Raw genomic sequence first — 21,775 nt, forward strand, 5'->3', positions numbered from 1 at the left:
TTTTTTCCCACGTAAATGATTTCTAATCTCATAGCATTGTGGTCAGAAAAGATGCTTGATATGATTTCAAATTTTTTAAATTTACTGAGGCTTGATTTGTGACTCAGGATGTGATTTATTCTGGAGAACGTTCCATGCACACTTGTGAAGAAAGTGTAATCTGCTGTTTTTGGATGGAATGTCCTATGAATATCAATTAAATCTATCTGGTTTATTGTGTCATTTAAAGCTTGTGTTTCCTTATTTATTTTCATTTTGGATGATCTGTCCGTTGGTGTAAGTGTGGTGTTATAGTCCCCCACTATTATTGTGTTACTGTCAATTTCCTCTTTTAACAGCTGTTAGCAGTTGCCTTATATATTGAGGTGCTCCTATGTTGGGTGCATATATATTTATAATTGTTATATCTTCTTCTTGGATTGATCCCTTGATCATTATGTAGTGTCCATCCTTGTCTCTTGTAACATTCTTTATTTTAAAGTCTATTTTATCTGATATGAGTATTGCTACTCCAGGTTTCTTCTGATTTCCATTTGCATGGAATATCTTTTTCCATCCCTTCACTTTCAGTCTGTATGTGTCCCTAGGTCTGAAGTAGGCTCTTGTACTCTTGTAGACAGCATATATATGGGTCTTGTTTTTGTATCCATTCAGCAATCGTGTATCTTTTGGTTGGAGCATTTAATCCATTCACGTTTAAGCTAATTTTTGATATGTATGTTCCTATGACCATTTTCTTAATTGTTTTGGGTTTGTTTTTCAATGCCCTTCTCTTCCCACTTAGAGAAGTTCCTTTAGTATTTGTTGTAGAGCTGGTTTGGTGCTGCTGAATACTCTTAGCCTTTGCTTGTCTGTAAAGCTTTTGATTTCTCCATCGAATCTGCATGAGATCCTTGGCGGGTAGAGTAATCTTGGTTGTAGGTTCTTCCCTTTCATCACTTTAAGTATATCATGCCACTCCCTTCTGGCTTGTAGAGTTTCTGCTGAGAAATCAGCTGTTAACCTTATGGGAGTTCCCTTGTATGTTATTTGTCGTTTTTCCCTTGCTGCTTTCAATAATTTTTCTTTGTCTTTAATTTTTGCCAATTTGATTACTATGTATCTCGGCATGTTTCTCCTTGGGTTTATCCTGTATGGGACTCTCTGCGCTTCCTGGACTTGGGTGGCTATTTTCTTTCCCATGTTAGGGAAGTTTTTGACTATATTCTCTTCAAATATTTTCTCTGAACCTTCCTCTCTCTCTTCTCCTTCTGCACCCCTATAATGCAAATATTGTTGCGTTTAATGTTGTCCCAGAGGTCTCTTAGGCTGTCTTCATTTCTTTTCATTCTTTTTTCATTATTCTGTTCCATAGCAGTGAATTCCACAATTCTGTCTTCCAGGTCACTTATCCGTTCTTCTGCCTCAGTTATTCTGCCATTGATTCCCTCTGTGTAGTTTTCATTTCATTTGTTGTATTGTTCATCTCTGTTTGTTTGTTCTTTAATTCTTCTAGGTCTTTGTTAAACATTTCTTTCATCTTCTTGATCTTTGGTCCATTCTTTTTCCAAGGTCCTGGATCATTTTCACTATAATTATTCTGAATTCTTTTTCTGGAAGGTTGTCTATCTCCACTTCATTTAGTTGTTTTCCTGTGGTTAAAACTTGTTCCTTTATCTGGTACATAGCCCTCTGCCTTTTCATCTTGTCTATCTTTCTGTAAATGTGGTTTTTGTTCCACAGGCTGCAGGATTGTAGTTCTTCTTGCTTCTGCTCTCTGCCCTCTCGTGGGTGAGGCTATTTAAGAGGCTTGTGCAAGTTTCCTGATGGGAGGGACTGGTGGTAGAGCTGGCTGTTGCTCTGGTGGGCAGAGCTGAGTAAAACTTTAATCCACTTGACTACTGGTGGGTGGGGCTGTGTTCTCTCCCTGTTGGTTGTTTGGCCTGAAGTAACCCAACACTGGAGCCAACCAAGGCTCTTTGGTGGGGCTAATGGCGGACTCTGGGAGGGCTCACGCCAAGGAGTACTTCCCAGAATTTCTGTTGCCAGTGTCCTTGTCCTCACGGTGAGCCATAGCCACCCACCACCTCTGTAGAAGACCCTCCAACACTAGCAGGTATGTCTGGTTCAGTCTCTCCTGGCATCACTGCTCCTTCCCCTGGGTCCTGATGCACATACTACTTTGTGTGTTTCCTCCAAGAGTAGAGTCTCTATTTCCCTCTGTCCTGTCAGAATCCTGCAATCAAATCCTGCTAGCCGGGCTTCCCTGGTGGCGCAGTGGTTGAGAGTCCACCTGCTGATGCAGGGGACACGGGTTCGTGCCCCGGTCCGGGAAGATCCCACATGCCGTGGAGCGGCTGGGCCCGTGAGCCATGGCCGCTGAGCCTGCGCATCCGGAGCCTGTGCTCTGCAACTGGAGAGGCCACAACAGTGAGAGGCCCGTGTACTGCAAAAAAAAAAAAAAAAAAAAAAATCCTGCTAGCCTTCAAATTCTGATTCTCTAGAAATTCTTCCTCCCATTGCTGGGCCCCCATTTTCGGAAGCCTGATGTGGGGCTCAGAACCTTCACTCAGTGGGTTGACTTCTGTGGTAAAGTGTTCAGTTCGTGAGTCACCCACTCAGCAGTTATGGGATTTGTTTTTATTGTGATTGCGCCCCTCCTACCATCTCATTGTGGCTTCACCTTTGTCTTTGGGTGTGGGTATCTTTTTTGGTGAGTTCCAGTGTCTTCCTGTTGATGATTGTTCAGCAGCTGGTTGTGATTCTGGTGTTCTCGCAAGAGGGAGAGAGCACATGGTTCTACTCCGCCAATTTGATTCCAGATCTTGAGGTTTAGCTGCTTTTGTTTGATTGTTTTTGGTTGTACATGTTTGTGCTCTCTCTAGGGCACAAAGATAGTCTTCGGATATATTGGAAATTGTTTATTGGTGATAGGAAGGGTTATAAATACCATCTTTTTGTCCTCCTTCAAACATTTTCCCTTCATATCCATAAAAGAGCCAGATTTTAAGTAACAGGACAGAGCAAGCACCAGTGGACATGAGGGATTCTGATTTTCTATGTACTTCTTACTCAGAAAGTTGATGAAGTATGTTTTACTCAATTAACCACAGATGAGCCCTTGTGCTCCACTAGTTTGTAATTGCCCTAATTGATTCTGAGGCAAGATCGCTGGTCAGAGTCAAGCCAGATGTAGGCTTTGTTAGTGATTTTGATGGAATGACCCCAGGAAGCTTCATTTTTACAGCTTTGATATTAAAAAGTCTAAGAAGCTTGCCTAGGCCTCTCTGCTTACTTAATTATATTTTTGATAATTTATTTTACCAATTGACTTCTAGCCAGGCCAGGTTATGTTTGATCTTGATGAGGTTGCAGACTTGCTGGAGAGGAGTAAATGTCCTAGCTCATTATCTTCTATTCTTGCTTTATCAGACCTGTTTTCTGGAAACTATGCAAATTCTGGTTCTCAGACATTTTCTTTGAAAACCATTCACTTCTCTCCCCTCTTTTGAATTATTTCTTTAGCATAGGGTGAATAGTCTGTCCCCTGGCTTCTAATCACTGATGTTAGCGATTTCACCATTAGCCACTTATTCTGCTGTCTTAAGAAGTATCTTTCCAATTCTATTCAAAAACCAATATTATTTTGGTAAAGTGAGGCTTTAGGTAGAAGATTGGGTTAAGATCAAATTCCATTAGATACAACAATCCGATTAATTTAGAATTCTTAGAACTTTACTGATAAAGCAGTGTAGCAGAAATTATTTTGATACAGGTTTTTTATTCTTGATAATATTTCCAAATTAGACTCAGCATCTACTACCCTCCTACTGTCTCCACCTGGAAGGGAGCAAGAATAGAAGGCAGAGAGTAAGCTAAGATAGGCTGTTTTCTGTCATGAGGCAGAATGAGGACTTGAGATAGACATTAAATTAAGTAATTAAAAAAATTGTTTTATGTTTTTGTTTTTTTTTTAGCACCAGAGTTTGTGGGCTGTGGGGTTCATATTTACTATAGGAGTTTCTGTTATATTCTGTTATAACGGTTCTTAGAAACATTTGTTACAAGAGTTCAACTCCTGTTGGCTTACACAGGCATGCTCTCTTGGAACACAAATAACTCTGGGAGTTGAAAAATATGAAGTCCTTCCTACTCCAATACGCTTCCAAATGTAGTTATTGCAGAGAAAAAAAAAAAAAGATGTTGGAATCCAGGAAGTATTCCATATATATGTGTAGTTACTGGAGAGCAAAGATAAATATTCTGTACATGTTTCTTTGGAGGAGAGGGTGTAGGTTCATAGTGAGAGGGGAGGAATGTAGTCCTGAAGACACACTTTCTGTATGACATAATTTTGCCTACAGCTCCAGACTTTACAGAATTATTCTCAGTCACATTTAGTAGGCAATTCATAATCCATGGTCATGTGAGTAAATATCTTATGCTGTTAAAGAGAAAAACCACAGGCCCAAAATGGCGTCACTTGTGCTGAAACCCAAGGCACCAAACCTAGATTTAAAACCTAACCTAACAGCAGTTTCGACCTTCACCAAATATGTCATTTTAATCAACCAGTCTGGAATTTTCTGGTCAGCACCAATGAGATAATCTGCCATGTGGGACCACTCTATCCCCCATAGGAAGAAGAGGCAATTTCAGTGATAAAACCCTTGCTGTTTCCTCCCCCTCCCCCCAAAAAGATATCCTGGCTTAAAAAAAAAAAATCCTTTTTTTTTTTTTTTTGCTAATAACTCCTTGGCCCCACGCTTCTTCCTATAAAATTCTTCCATTTGTAGAACACCTTAGACTGCCCTTTCAGTTGCTAGATGGGATGCTGCCCAATTCATGAATTGCCTAATAAGACCAATGAGAGCTTCAAATTTACTCAGTTGAATTGTGATTTTTAATAACTCAAACCTTTTTAATTTTTATTTTTAAAATTTTGCCATCTCAGTCCTTACCTTGGTGGATTGTGTGAATATTGTCACTAGGGTATAATGTCAGATTGTGCAGGTATGTGGAGTTTGAACAAACATAGTGGGAACAGTGTTGTCCATTTAGGGGAGGAAAAAATATTTTTCCTTTGCCCATCTCTGGCAGGGCCCTGTAAATTAGACTGTAAAAAGACAGATTAACAAAAGGAAAACAAACAGAAGTTTATTAACATGTGTATCCTGCACACCCATGGGAGCAGCCAATGATGAGTAACCTAAAGGGCTGGTTAGAACTTGGACCCATATACCATCTTAGGGTTTGGGGCTTCTGAGAGGCGGGAACAAGTTATGAGAAGGTGACAGAAAAGTATGGTAAACAAGGGTTGTTTAGTAAGGTTTATTATACAGATTTAAGTTTTCCCTATTGATAAGAGTTGTTAAGGGTCCTTTACCAGCATCTGCTAGTTCTCAATGGCCATTACCTCAAAACAGTCCATATGCCAGAGAGGCATAATTTGGTGTGGCCTATTCTGGTACCCTTCATTCATCACTCCTCTCACTTGCATTACTTAAAATGCATTCAGTTACAAGTTAAAGACAGTTGAGCTCAAACTGTCTTAAACACTAAAAGGAAATAAAAAGTTCATCTTTTTAAAAGGTTTAATATTAGATTTAATCCAGTGACTCAACCTGGTCATCAAGGACACAGTGTTATTTCTCCACTCTGTTTCTAATGTATTAGAACCTATTCTGTGATTGTTTCCCCCATAAACACATGAAGGTTGCTGGCAGATTCCAGAGTCAAATTCCTACAACTGAAGAAAGGATCTTTGTTTCAGAATTCCCAGCAAAGTTCCTGATGCGCCATTTAATTGGTCCAGAGCAACTTTCTGATTTGACACTAATTAAGCCAGCTTAGTTTATGTGCCTGTCCCTTAAGCAATTTTTATGGGCAGGAAATTCAATACACTGATGGGCTTAATTGAGGTCATATCCTCTAGTCCTGAACAATCCCAGCCCAACATTCAGCTTCAATGAAAAAATATGGACAAAGAATGGGGATGAATGGTTCCCTTAAATCTTAACTATTTATTCTTGCTAAAAGAAATGGGAGTAGTTGCTGGAGAGAAAATAACAATCAGTGACTTCAGTTTTCTGAGAGTTACTGGTTTAGAAACTATATACACATATAGAGAGAAAATTAAAATATATGTAAAATTTATATTTATATATGTGTATGTATGTATGCATGTATGTATTAAACAAAAGTCGTAGAAAACTTGAAAGGATAGCTTTTTATCCAAAGTAATATAGAGCTGAGGGAATGTTGCCATTGACTAGAATGGGTGTAGCCTTTGGAATAGAATCATGGAGGTATTTAGTGTCACAGAATTTTAGGGTTGAATGCAAGAAAACTAGAAGACTCCAGTTTTTAAAACCCTCTTTCTTATATTGAGCTGAAATCTTCCTCCTTTTAAATTTTGCCAAATCTTATTTTCCCTGGTATTTCCATTTGAAACTACTTATAAAAAGAAATCCTTCTTTTTCATGACAGTCCCTCAAACATTTGCGGTTGGTTGTATATAATAAACAAGGTAACACTGTATTATATTTGGGTAGTGCTTTAAAGTTTTCAAAGTCCTGTTATGTCCAGTATCTTATTTCTTTATTAAAAATATATATACATAAAATTAGAAAAGTTAATCAGATTAGGAGTTTCCTTGGCAGCAAGTGATACCAATTTCAAAGATGATGTAAAAAAAAAGAGAAATGTACTGGCAAGTGATTGCAAGGAAAAGTTGAACAACAAAGCAAATAGTATTCGAGAGCTGAACTTAGAATGACTCAGTGAGCAAAACGACATGACTCTCTACTTCTTAACTGTCAGTCTCTCTGCTTATCAGCTTCTTTCCTATTGCAGTCTGCCTTTCCTTGGCAGTAACTATCATCAATAGCAGCTCCTTAACTGTCATCTCCCACCTTTGGCTATTGAAGACTGTCTGACCCCTCTCTGGCTCACCAATCCCATGAAGGGCCTAGTGGACTAATCGGCATGAGGTTTCTGAACCTGCTACAACCAAATACGGTTAGAGGTTTGTTGGAGGAGGCAATCAAGAGCATGTGACTGCTGGCTGATGCTTGAGCTGGACCCTGGGAGTGGGAGGCTCCTTACCTGCTCTCCTGTCCTTGGAATGTACATCCTGTACATCAGTCCATCATCCCCACACTAAGAGCTCTTTCAAGAACACAGCCTTGAGAGAGTAAGATATTGTGACCATCTGAACAAAATAGGTGTCTAAACCTAGCTAAGGCCTCTATATAAACTCTTAAGATTCTGGCAGATGGGTGCAGAAATCTAGTCTTCTTGCCGCTGCTCAAGACAAGCCTCGTAAGTAAGTTTCCTTGCTTATTAAAACTGCCCTCTACCGAGTCAGCGCTACCCACCACCAGTCCCCACCATCAGGAAAGTTGCACAAGCCTCTTAGATAGCCTCATCCACCAGAGGGCAGAGAGCAGAAGCAAGAAGAACTATAATCCTGCAGCCTGTGGGAAAAAAACCCACATTCACAGAGAGATAGACAAGATGAAAAGGCAGAGGGCTATGTACCAGATGAAGGAACAAGATAAAACCTCAGAAAAACATCTAAATGCAGTGGAGATAGGCAACCTACCAGAAAAAGAATTCAGAATGATAGTGAAGATGACCCAGGACCTTGGAAAAAGAATGGAGCAAGGATCGAGAAGATGAAAGAAATGTTTAACAAAGACCTAGAAGAATTAAAGAACAAACAGAGATGAACGATACAATAACTGAAATGAAACCTACACGAGAAGGAATCAATAGCAGAATAACTGAGGCAGAAGAACGGATAAGTGACCTGGAAGACAGAATTGTGGAATTCACTGCTGTGGAACAGAATAATGAAAAAAGAATGAAAAGAAATGAAGACAGCCTAAGAGACCTCTGGGACAACATTAAATGCAAAAACATTCGCATTATAGGGGTCCCAGAAGGAGAAGAGAGAGAGAAAGGGTCAGAGAAAATATTTGAAGAGATTATAGTTGAAAACTTCCCTAACATGGGAAAGAAAATAGCCACCCAAGCCCAGGAAGCACAGAGAGTCCCATACAGGATAAACCCAAGGAGAAACATGCCGAGATACATAGTAATCAAATTGGCAAAAATTAAAGACAAAGAAAAATTATTGAAAGCAGCAAGGGAAAAACGACAAATAACATACAAGGGAACTCCCATAAGGTTAACAGCTGATTTCTCAGCAGAAACTCTACAAGCCAGAAGGGAGTGGCATGATATACTTAAAGTGATGAAAGGGAAGAACCTACAACCAAGATTACTCTACCCGCCAAGGATCTCATGCAGATTCGATGGAGAAATCAAAAGCTTTACAGACATGCAAAGGCTAAGAGTATTCAGCAGCACCAAACCAGCTCTACAACAAATGCTAAAGGAACTTCTCTAAGTGGGAAGAGAAGGGCATTCAAAAACAAACCCAAAACAATTAAGAAAATGGTCATAGGAACATACATATCAATAATTAGCTTAAACGTGAATGGATTAAATGCTCCAACCAAAAGATACACGATTGCTGAATGGATACAAAAACAAGACCCATATATATGCTGTCTACAAGAGTACAAGAGCCTACTTCAGACCTAGGGACACATACAGACTGAAAGTGAGGGGATGGAAAAAGATTCCATGCAAATGGAAATCAGAAGAAACCTGGAGTAGCAATACTCATATCAGATAAAATAGACTTTAAAATAAAGAATGTTACAAGAGACAAGGAAGGACACTACATAATGATCAAGGGATCAATCCAAGAAGAGGATATAACAATTATAAATATATATGCACCCAACATAGGAGCACCTCAATATATAAGGCAACTGCTAACAGCTATAAAAGAGGAAATCGATAGTAACACAATCATAGTGGGGGACTTTAACACCTCACTTACACCAATGGACAGATCATCCAAAATGAAAATAAATAAGGAAACACAAGCTTTAAATGACACAATAAACCAGATAGATTTAATTGATATTTATAGGACATTCCATCCAAAAACAGCAGATTACAGTTTTTTCTCAAGTGTGCATGGAACATTCTCCAGGCTAGATCACATCTTGGGTTACAAATCAAACCTCAGTAAATTTAAGAAAATTGAAATCATATCAAGCATCTTTTTTGAACACAATGCTATGAGGTTAGAAATTAATTACAGGGAACAAAACATAAAAAGCACACACAAATGCAGGTAAACAATACGTTACTACATAACCAAGAGATCACTGAAGAAATCAAAGAGGAAATCAAAAACCACCTAGAGAGAAATGATAATGAAAACAGGATAATCCAAAAGCTATGGGATGCAGCAAAAGCAGTTCTAAGAGGGAAGTTTATAGCTATACAAGCCTATCTCAAGAAACAAGAAAAATCTCAAATAAACAATCTAACCTTACACCTAAAGGAACTAGAGAAAGAAGAACAAACAAAACCCAAAGTTAGCAGAAGGAAAGAAATCTTAAAGATCAGAGCAGAAATAAATGAAATAGAAACAAAGAAAACAATAGCAAAGATCAATAACACTAAAAGCTGGTTCTTTGAGAAGATAAACAAAATTGATAAACCATTAGGCAGACTCATCAAGAAAAAGAGAGAGAGGACTCCAATAAAATTAGAAATGAAAAAGAAGTTACAACAGACACCACAGAAGTACAAAGCATCCTAAGAGACTACTACAAGCAACTCTATGCCAATAAAATGGACAACCTGGAAGAAATGGACAAATTCTTAGAAAGGTATAACCTTCCAAGACTGAACCAGGATGAAATAAAAAATATGAACGGACTAATCACAAGTATTGAAATTGAAACTGTGATTAAAAACCTTGCAACAAACAAAAGTCCAGGAACAGATGGCTTCACAGGTGAATTTTATCAAACATTTAGAGAAGAGCTAACACCCATCCTTCTCAAACTCTTCCAAAAAATTGCAGAGGATGGAACACTCCCAAACTCATTCTACGAGGCCACCATCAATCACCCTTATACCTAAACCAGACAAAGATTCTACAAAAAAAGAAAATTACAGCCCAATATCACTGATGAACATAGATGCAAAAATCCTCAACAAAATACTAACAAACAGAGTCCAACAACACATTAAAAGGATCATACACCATGATCAAGTGGGATTTATCCCAGGGATGCAAGGATTCTTCAATATATGCAAATCAGTCAATGTGATACACCATATTAACAAATTGAAGAATAAAAACCATATGATCATCTCAATAGATGCAGAAAAAGCAAAAAAACAAAAAACAAAAAAAATGCCCTCTACCAATCTGAAGTCCTCTACCTCTTTCTTCAGTCTCTCCTTGCCCTCTGTGTATGGAGGCCAGTTTCAGATTTCACTAGGGAAATTCCAGAGGTCGAGAACTGATGATTGGCGAGCCAACTGAGAGACCAAATAAATGGGTCTTGGGAACATTAAAGTCAAGCGCGAATGGACACCAGACTTGAAAATTCCCTGAGCAGACAAAACTAGTTAGTCATACAAGCAAAGCTTTAATCTAGCTTATTTTACCAGACAAGCAAGGTTAACCTGTCCTGGGCCACTTCTTGCTTGTGCCTCTGAAAATTATAAGCAGAACTTAAGACGTTCCTCAAAGTCGAAATGTGGTAACCACTAACCAATTCCCATTTATTTAAGAAAATTGTAACATAACCAATCCCTATAAAGAATAAACACTTAACTGCTTTCGCACTATATAAGCTGTGTTATGACAATACACCTCTGAGCTTCATTCCATGTTTTGGTTTGAGTGCTCCCAGTTTGCAAATAGTTTCTTTTTGGTGTGTGAACAACAAACTTTTACTAATTACTACTTAAGCAATTCATTGGTTTTACTGCTGTTTTTTTTATTAGCTTTTGACAGGAAAGAGGCATCCTCCAGGGAAATCATGATTTGGCCATTGACCTCTGTGTTAGATGTTTGTGGACCACTCTGTGAGTCTGCGGATGCCCTGAAATCGCCAGCTGGTCTAACATCCTTGTCTGAGGAACTGCACAGAGCATGCTGTGGCAAAGAAGGGAAACAAATGGCCCCCACAGTGGACTGGCCTCTACTGTGGCCACCGATGTCCAACTAGAGGCTGAGGTCCAGTTAGAGAGCTGGCAGAGAGCTGAGGTTAGAGAAGGATATGCGGGTGTCCACTGCTCTGCTCGCATTGGGGCTGGCGGACAAGGTGGGAGAGCAGGATAACAAGTTGGACACCTTAGTGTGTGTTTTGCAAAGCTGGGAGGGTGCAGACTGCTGAGGAGTAAGGTCCAGTTGTTTGTGACAAAGCCTGGTTAGGACAGTAAGAGGTGGAATCCCTGGGAAAGTGAGGAGAGTGAAGAGGAGGATGTTGTGATCGACAGTGAAATGGACAGAGCACCTGTGACGTCTGATCTCTGGTACAAAGGAAAGCCAAAGCACATCACCCCACACTCCCTGTCCTCTGGCAGAGACTGCATGGCACTCGGGAGGTTCAAGGTACTCACTCCCTTGTAGATTGGACTATTCGATCCTACAGGGAAGCTTGGCCCAGTGAGGGGGATCTCTGTAGGTGCATGGGGCCTTGGCAATCTATAGAGGAAGCACCAAAAATTCTTAGGAGTTGGAAATGAAACAGGCCATCTATGCTCATTGTTAAAGGCCCTAAGTGTGCCACATTTGCCGCAGGAATGAAGGACAAAATATTCCAATTCACCCCCAGCACCTGGTATGGAAAGCTGATATCCATTCTGAGCCCAGTTGTGGGACAAGATATTTATGATGTTGGAAAATCCATTGCTGATCTGGGGAAAACTGACAAATCCTGGGGATGGGTACAGGCTGTGGGAAAGGCCCAAGACAGAGAGGGAGCTGAAAAAGCCGAAAGGCTACCCCTAAAGTGTGTGGTAACAGGAGCTGGGAAGCAGTGTGGTGTGGTTTGACTTCATTGCTGCCGGGACCCACCTGAAAAGACCATCCACCCAAGGCTGTGTTGGTCAGCCTGTGCAAAGCCTTAAAACCTGAACAACAGCTCACACCTGCCCCACCTTTCCCTACCATCCCTGATGGGTTGGCTGCTTCCCATGCCCCAGGTATGCTGCAGGCTGAGATTGCTTCCAGGTGAGGGCTCTTGGAGGCGATAGGAGGCTTCCTGTTGAGCTCACTATTCAGTGCTCCTAGCAGGGTACACGGCGCTCCTCCAGGAAGAGCATCTGAGTAAGAAAGAGCATATCATCGTAAAAACTTCTCTTCCTATCAAGGGCTGGGTTGAGAAGATGTTATGTCCACAGTTCCCACACTAGGACCTGTTTCAGAGACATAGCCTCGAGAGAGTAAGATGTTGTTGAGACCATCTGGACTGAAAAGGGGACTAAACCTAGCTAAGGCCGCTGTATAAACTCTTAAGATTCTGGTGGGCAGGTGCAGAAATCTACTCTTCTTCTTTTTTTTTTTTTTAGTTTTAATTAAAAAAAATGTTTTTTGTAGTTTTGATTCAGTGTTTTTTTTAACTTTTTATTTTATGTTGGAGTATGGTTGATTAACAGTATTGTGTTAGTTTCAGGTGTACAACAAAGTGATCCAGTTATACATATACATGTATCAATGACTTTTCAAATTCTTTTCCCAATTAGGTTGTTACAGAATACTGAGCAGAGTTATACAGAAATCAACTCTTCTTGCCATCACCCAAGACCAGCCTTGTAAGTTCCCTTAAAACTACCACCTCCTAATCTGGAGTGGTCTGCCTCTTTCTTCAGCCTCTTCCTGCCCTTTGTGTATGGGGACCAGCTTCATATCTCACCCTGAAAATTTCCAAGGTTGCAAACAAACAAGGTTGATCATAGTTCCCAAGTAAATAGTGGATAGTTTCCAAGAAAAGCTGTTGGGAAGACAGGCACATAGTTATCTACTACATCAATCCAATTTTAGGGATGAGGAAACTGAAACTTACCGATATCAGGCAGTTTATCCAAGACAGTTTCTCTAGCAACTGACAGGTCAAGAACTTCAGGCTTTTTGACATCACATCTTTTTTTTTAATCTTTTCCCAGAATTTTCTCTTTTCTAAACTGAATTACTCCAGTTTTTAGCTGACTATCAGGATATAATCTTTCAATTATACTCTTCTTACAAGTGTTCAATTTATGCATATTTTTGTACTCAGAATTTAGCAAAATTTTGTTACAGAATAAAGAAAACCAAGGAAAAACAGTCAAAATATTCCTCTTAAAGGCATTATTATAATGTTATTATTCAGTTAAGTCACATTAGCCACTTTGGACATCTCTGCAATAATCAAAAACCTCTTATATTTTTCACCTGCAAAGATCTGTTAGGTGGGACTCACTAATCTTCTGTTAAAAAGATAAATCTCTTTGATATTTCATGTTTTAAGTTTGACCCACTTTTTCTTTTAGCTTCTCAAACTTTTTGAAAACCTTATTCTGTCAATCACTATATGTAAATAACATTTTCCTGAGCGCAGACATCTGGATATGTGATCTGATGAATCTTTTGGCTGCTTTTAGGTATGTCATTCTATCTAGCTATCAACATTTTAAGTTTCCTGTATGAAACTAAAGATTCTCTTATCCTCTAGCTCTGATTCTACCCTTTGGAGAGGAATAAGAGATTCCACTGAAATACATGAGTCAAAAAAGTGGGGTTTGACGCTATTTTTAAGACTCCTTTGGTTCCTAATGAATCCATATACAAGCTGGTTTGATAAAAATGAGAAATTATTAGTGTACATGAATGTAACGTCACGGGGCTGGACTGACTCAGCATGACTGGATCTATGTGCTCAAGTGAGATACCCTTGCTGCATCTCTCTTTACCTGATCTGCTTCTCTCTGTGAATTGACTTAATCTTCAGGCAGGTGTTCTCCATGTTGTAGGACTTTAGGAGCCCCTAGTGGAAATCATCTGTATTTTCCACCATCCAAAATTAGGAGAAAATCCATGCTCATCTAAAAAGCATTTACAGAGCAAATCTCAAGGTTTTGTGTTGAAAACAAGGAGGTCTGTTGTCTGAAAAGAATGTGACACTGAGTTGTAAGGATTTTGTGAAAGGGCACCGGTTTGTGATGAGCTCAAGCCAGGGCTTCACCTCTGTACCTCATTTCAGTTTAACATGCACAATCTAGATCAAAATATTTTACAGGAGCTATAAAAATTCTCGATCTTTTCATTTCTTGGATGATACATGTATATATCCCCCCAAAAAACTCATTTACACTTATAATTATGAATGAAAGAAAATCTTATCTTTATTCATTTGGGTTCTTCTTACATTTCTATGGTCACAAAGTTTTCTTTGTATTGAAGTCTTCTAAGTTAAATGTACTATTCTACTTATTGTCCATAAATAATATTTAATGTACTTGGATTTTATAAGAAGGTATATCTTGGTTCTGTCACATTTTAGAAGATGTCTACACTCTCAGTTAGTATGTACATAAATAAGAATTAAAAACCTAGCTGCTTGATTTAGCTCTAAAATGATTTACCTTCGGAATACAACTACAGAAGATACTATTTTATCAAAAGAACAAAATGTATTAGTTAAGATTCTGTTGGTTTTAAGTGTTCAAATACAACTTGAACAAGCTGAAGTAAAATGGGAACTTAATGACTGGCTTCTAGGCTGTCTCACAGACTGGGAAGATAAGAAAATATCTCAGCCTCACGAATAACTGGAATCAGTGGTTAATCCCTCAGAACTCTTTCCCATTTAGGCTCCTCCAATCTGAAGCAAAAGTGGTTGCCTCTAACTCACCAACTGTAGATATCTCTATCTCTATGTTTATCTCTATCTCAATCTCTATCTCTACATATATCTATCTCTGTCTCTATCTCTCTATCTCTCTATATTATAGCTTCGGCTAGTAGAGAGAGATTTGTTCCCCTTTTTCTAGTTTTATAATCTTTAGGGAAAGACTCTTTTTGGTTCATCTTGGATCAGGGACCCATCCTAGTGACCCGAATCTGGAATTTGAAAAGAACTTGGTCCCAGCTTTTGTCAGATGCTTATGCCAATTGGAGCAGATTCCCAGCTGTGGTCAGTAGCCAGTATGACATGATGCTAAGTATTCTTTCTATAGTTACTATGTGTTTGAGGACGAGCTACCTTTCAGAAACGGATCTATAATATCCAGCACACTACGTAATGGATTTTCTCATAGCCAGTGATATTGATATTAGTTCAAGTCCTCATTGAAGATTTAACATATGTATCCTAGCTATAACTGGAGTTCATATTTCAGCATTCTTGCTAATAATATTATATGCAAAGTAAATTTGTCCTTTTCAACGCCACTTGCATATATGTTAATTATCAACTCTCTTACTAATTTTTTTCAGTTCATCCCGTGACAACTCTTGAATATAGTTGGCATTCAAAACAAATATTTTTAACTTGACTAAAGGAATAGCAGTGATTATAGAATTAAACAGACATGAATGATGTATCACAAAAAGATTCATGCTTTGGAAATTTGTTCTGTTAGTATTTGTTTTGTAAAGGGCATGATTGAAATTCTAATGACAAATGCACACATATTTCATACTTTACGTTTCTCAAAGGACTTTTAAAAAGTCATTCTATAAGGTTTCTGAAATTCCTAAAATAAAAGCTGTAGCTAATCTTTATAATTATAAATAAATAGTTGATTTTAGAAACCACTTGAAATCATCTATCAAGTAAAACTTTTCCAGAACATCCCATACACCAAAACGACACTGCTAGAAGATGCTAGTACACCATGTAGATACGATTAGGTTATCCCAAAGAAGAGGATTAAATTTCAGAAAAAAATATAATTTTCTCTTTTCATGCATTGTTTCATAAGAGCACAAATACCTCTGAGTAGCTTATTAACAGAAAATTATTTCAATAGGTGGATTAGACAGAGTTGGTAAGAAACTGAATTCAGCCCAGTTTTAAAAATTTACTAAAGCTTGCCATCTAGAGGTCTACAGGGGTATATTTTGGAAAGTATTTTCAGACACATTTTCTATAATCTAAAGTCCTGATATTTGTATGTTTAATATATTCAATCAAATGAAGACTCAAGTAAAAGGAGAACATTTCAGTTATTACTGGATCTACACAGGATATTTTAAATTTTGTACTTTTAATTTTAAATAAAAACAAGTTTGCTTCTATTTTTTACTTATACAATCATTTTGATAGTTACGTTGTAAGAAACCTTTTAGGCAAGCCTGCAAATTTCTTCACACTATATGAGAAAAGGAAAACAATACATTACAGGTTGGTAAATGTACCATAGTATATATAATGATTAACATTTTGTTGACTATTAAGGCTAACTGTCTTCTGGTTATTTGTATTCCTGGTGAGCACTGCTGTTTGATGGATGGAAAAAGAAAGTTGTTCATGTTAAATAATTATAGGAGTAGGGAAGGCAAAATTCCCTGATAATAAAAGAAAAGGGCATCATTCTAAATCTAGGTCTAGTACTACATCATTATGTATGTGTGTATAAACAAGGTGAATTTGTCAATTTGGGGTACTTTAAGAAATAATTGTAATACATATCACTGCTGCAATAGATTACACAGTGGAGGCATTTATCAAGATTGCAAGTGTGTTTTCATGAATGTTTTACAGCTGTCAGCTTATCAATGGCTAAAACAGTGGATAATAAGCTTTAAAATATAGATTATGGGGCCATAAGAGAACCAACTTCTAATGAAAGCTTTCCAATCAACCGAGTTGAAGGTCAGGAATTTTCAATTCTCACTATGTCGCAGGGTGCTGGTTTTAGCAGTAAGAGAGACAAGAATGTTAATGGTTGCTGCCACTGTTAATGCTTTACTTTGTCAGGAGAGGGTGGTGAGCATTCCATGTGATCCGGACAAATATGTTCACTTTTTAACAGCCCTGGAAAACCCTGAAAATGCTTTCTTAAATTAAAAACAAATAATTTGATACCATACCGATATTAAATCATTGCATTATTTTTTCCTTTTTAAGAGACCCTCTAGTTTAAGATGTCAAATCAACATTTGGGGTAGGGTATCACCTCCCTAAATGTACACATTTATATCTGCTTTTGTGATGTTAAGATGTATTCCAGTGTCAGACTTCCTAAATGGGGAAAAAGTGTTTCTAAAAAATGAGAAATTGCTGTAATAAAAATGGCTTTATCTAGTAGAGGTAATATATATGCACCTCTGTAATTAAGTATCTCATGTTATGATATAATTACTCAGTGTCCTTACATTGACCTCCAGGAAAAGAGTATCTAAATATTACATTATAGTTTTAGCATTTATCTTTTAAAATAGTACAGTTCCTGTGAAATACACTGTATTATGATGATGAAACATCCAAGACAATGTACCAGCAAAAGGTTATGCCAGCAGCAGTGAGGTTCCTCCGCCTCATTCCAGAGAACTTTTTTATCTTGAAATCGACTTAAAAATAGTAATAAGATTGAACAGACATCTCAATCTCTGGCCTCATCAGTGTTTGGGGGCTACATGAACTGTGGCCCCCTGGGGCAGACTGTTCATTATGCACCATTCACAGCCCAGTAACGATAGCAAACATTTTATATTAACAGTCCCAAGATCTGATCATGAGGAAAGCTGGCTTGGAGTGTTGCCTGAAGGAGAGACACTTCTTGAACTTAAAGCAACTCCACACTATGGTCCAAGCATGCTATTCATCACAGAGGAGTTCCTGTTTACTGTTAAGTTGATAAGCCTAATGCCATTTGGGATCTTCCCGACCACAGTAGCACTTCTTACCACTGTGTTTGTAATTGTGCGTGTATGCATGCACAGGCGCATGTGAGTGTTTGTTCATCATGATGCTGTGCTGCTTTGACTTCAAAGATAACACTTCAGTAGTCTTATAAATTCAAATTGTTGCCTTATCAAAGCAAGGTAATTCATTTTTTTAAAAAAATAGAAACCACTAATGTAAGTCTCATACATTTAGGTTTTCATGAGTCTCATATATTTAAATCTTTTAAAGATTTTCTCAACCTGGCATAATTGTTAATCTTATGGCTCTAGTATTAGTCCATTTAAGTTCATATCCCAGCTTCTGCTGAGCTCTGTAACTTTGGGCAATTTACTCAAAACTTTTCTGTGATGATGCAGATAGGGATATTAATTGTACATAACTTTTAAGATTATTGTGAGAAAGGTATGACCGAAACATAGTAAGAGGTCAATAAATATTCACTATTAGGATGATATTTAATCATTGGTCAATAGCCTTGAAACCTACCAGTGTAGCTTATTTCCCTGGGTCAACAAAATTCTTGATTACTCTTTCTCACAGGAGCCTCTTAGGTAAAAATCAACACCTGGATTTTACAAGAAGTTATTAAGTGTAAGAGGCAAGCTGAGTTTAGATTTGATAGTATTCCATAGTAATTTTAAAAATGCATGATTTTCTAAAGAACTAAACATACACTCCTGAATAGGAACAACTCTTGAAGAATAACGAAAGGCAGTGCGGTGTTATAACAATGGGCGTTGGTATCATATCTAAGTTACAGTTACAGGTCTGTCACTTGGTCAACATCTGTAGGTCTCACACCCTTCATCTCGTAACTTAGAATAAGATTATTGCCTTAATTGCAGTTTGTTGTGAGGCTTAACTGATAAATAACTAAATCTTTTAAGTAAGAGCTAATTATTTTTCTTTTTAATAGGGAGAAAGGGCAGCATGGCAGGAGTTGGCTTGACTGGGGATATTGCTCTAACTTTTACTTAATTCTGATTCTGTTTTTCTCCCTCTATGTCTGTACAATCTGCTCCCTGTTGCCCTCCTTACTTACCTTTTTCTTTCACTAAATTCTCCACTTTCTCCATGCTTATGTTGCCTCTTGCCTTCCCGTCTTCTCCTGCTGTTATTTTTCACTACACCCCAAGTAGCATTTTGATGAAAATGTTTTTCTAAGTTTGCAAAAAGAGATTCATGTTTAAAATTGCTTATGAAGTAGAGTATAACATGGCTAGCATATATTGCTTTGAATAAAGGGAAATGAATATATATAGAGAAATATATATATTTCTGTAAAGGGTCAGATAGTAAATATTTTAGACTTTGTAGGCCATGTGGTTTCTGTTGCAATTATTCAACTCAGCTTTCTAGTGTGAAGTCAGCCATAGACAATATATAAACAAATGAGCATGGCTATGTTCCAATACAGCTTTACTTATAGACATTGAAATTTGAATTTGATATAATTTTCACATATCGTGAAATAGAATTCCTTTAATTTTTCCCAGCTGTTTAAAAATGTAGAAATCATACTTAGCCCATGGATTGTATAAAAACAAGGTGATAGAGAAGATTTGGTCCACAGCTTATAGTTTATAGACCCTTGATATAAGCTATGGGATTTATGCTGAGGTTAAGGAGTTATATATTCAAACCCCCAGCTAATTAAAAATAGATTAGAAGAGACTAAATATCAGATTGAGTGGGAGCAGATTATAGAAGACTTGGAATAACAAGAAGAGACATTTAGATAAACGATGTTGTCAATAGATTGCTTTATTTATTCTGAAGCAGGAGAATTAAGTGTTACAAACCATGTTTGAGGAAGATTCATCTGGAAGTGCTGTGCAGTGTGGACAGCAAAAGGAAACACGAGTTAAAGTGAATCCACGTGTCAGCTAAGGAGGTCGTTGACTTGGTGGGTGGCTTTGAGAATTGTGAAGGTGAAAAAGGAAGAAGCAAACTTGGTGAACATTTGGATTTAAGGGTAAAATGGAGGAGATGGCTAAACAAGATGTCAATTTCATTGAAGTCAGCAACTGGGATAAAACAAGGAAGTAAAAATGGTACAGAGAAGTCATAATTTGAATTACATATCTTTTCTAGACTAAAGACTGAATACAATAGGACTTCTAGCTTTTCCAGAGAGATTCACAAGAGAAAACCTTCTGAGGAATTTTCTTCTTTTTTTGGATAGTTTAATCTGTTGTTATTTTAGTTTTTATGTTGTAATCCACTAAATCATTAAGTCTGCTAATGAGTGTGAGCTAAGCAAGACCATTAAATGGCCTGCACGTGAGTGAGCAAAGTAAGAAAAGTTTCTCATAAAAATCCCACAGGCAACAACTGAAGTCCTTGTAGTTTAATAAAGCATAGGGTATGTAAACACATTTGTTTTTCTTTGTTCTGTTAGTATGTAATGGAAGAAAAATGGCTTTGTTCAGATCCCATTTTCCGGACATTTTTACAACATAACATTCAAGGATATGCATTCCAAGTAAAAATAATATTTATCAGTACACTGAATCACTGAGAATTAAATAACTCAACATTTTTGATAGAAAACTCAATTTTCAAACTGTTATATCTCGTTCCTTTCCAGGGACATGCTACCCAACTCATGGCTCCCTTTTGTGGACTTTTTATCCATCAACTGGGAGAACTGTTGTGCCTCTAAGAAGAAAGCATAGAATAGCACCTTAGGGCTATGAAGTTCTAACTTCTTGTATTTCCCAATAAAAACTGTTCCTTTAAATAAAGTATTCCTTTTTAAAATTGAGAAACAGAAGACATCTTCTCTGTTTCAGAATAACAAAATGATATCTATCTATACATAAGCCATTAGTATGCAACACTATTATGCCACATCCATGTGTCTTTGGAATTGTAGTCTGTAGCTAGCACAGCAAAAAGCCTTCTATCACATGCAGGTAAGGTTGGTAGTAGATCAATTAATTGAAAAAGTTGGTTACAGTGAGGAATCACAAAATAATGTTATACGCATGCATTAAAGGTTTTCTATTAGCCTAAAACCTACAAATAATGTTCATTAACTATTTTTTAAATATAAGACCAAAGTTATTTTTTGTTTTTTTTTCCCTAAAGGATGGGCCCAATGATTACAGTTCATCTTTCCACATAAATCATACACATAATAGATCTTGTATGAAAGTCAGTTTTGTTTTCTTTTTTAAGTGGACCAAGAACTTAAAGACCATTGCAAAGTAATCTAACCTAGGTAGAGAAGCCTTTAAGACGTTTAAGGTTTTTTCCCTTTAATTGTTTAAAGTTGTGTCTCCTAAACTAATTCAGCCCTGTTGGTAACCTATTTTTATTGTCTTAACAAAGCATTCAACTTAGAAACAGCATCAAAGAAACACTTTCACAACTGTATTTAATCAGCTTAAGCAATATTTAATTGAATTGCATAATTACGATCATGAGCATAACTTATATAAACACGTTTGGGAGCAAATCCAAACTGTAGGCTTGATGAAAAAAACAAAAACATGAAAACCTTCTACTAGTGGAAGGAAAAGTATTAGAGAGTATAAGAGAGATCCTGTTTTTGAGCATTCAGTATGCTATGGACATTGGCTATGATATAGGGCAAATAAAGAATGTTGGTTAATATAGTGAGATATTTAAGTGGTAGTTGTATGGCATATATATTGGATTTTAAAAGTTGCTCTATTAATTTTCTTTAACAAATTTTGAAGCATCTAGAAAGCACTTCTAGGTTTTTGGCTCTTGAGAGAAAGGGATGGATCTTATTCATGATTGGATGACCAGTGCCTACCACAGTGCCTGATGTATAGTAAGCATTCAATTATTATTTGAATGGGTAAATGAGTGGATGATTGAATGAATACCTACTCCAAAGGGGAAAAGGATAATACACTGACTTCCATATGGTTTCATAAGACATGAATCTGGATTACTAAATTAATTCCACCATGAAAATATACTAACTTTCATATTACTATGGGAAATGTTTTCTTTGCATATTTATATGATATAGAAAG

The sequence above is a fragment of the Tursiops truncatus genome, chromosome 4, assembly GCF_011762595.2.
Source record: "Tursiops truncatus isolate mTurTru1 chromosome 4, mTurTru1.mat.Y, whole genome shotgun sequence".
Lineage (NCBI taxonomy): Eukaryota > Metazoa > Chordata > Mammalia > Artiodactyla > Delphinidae > Tursiops > Tursiops truncatus.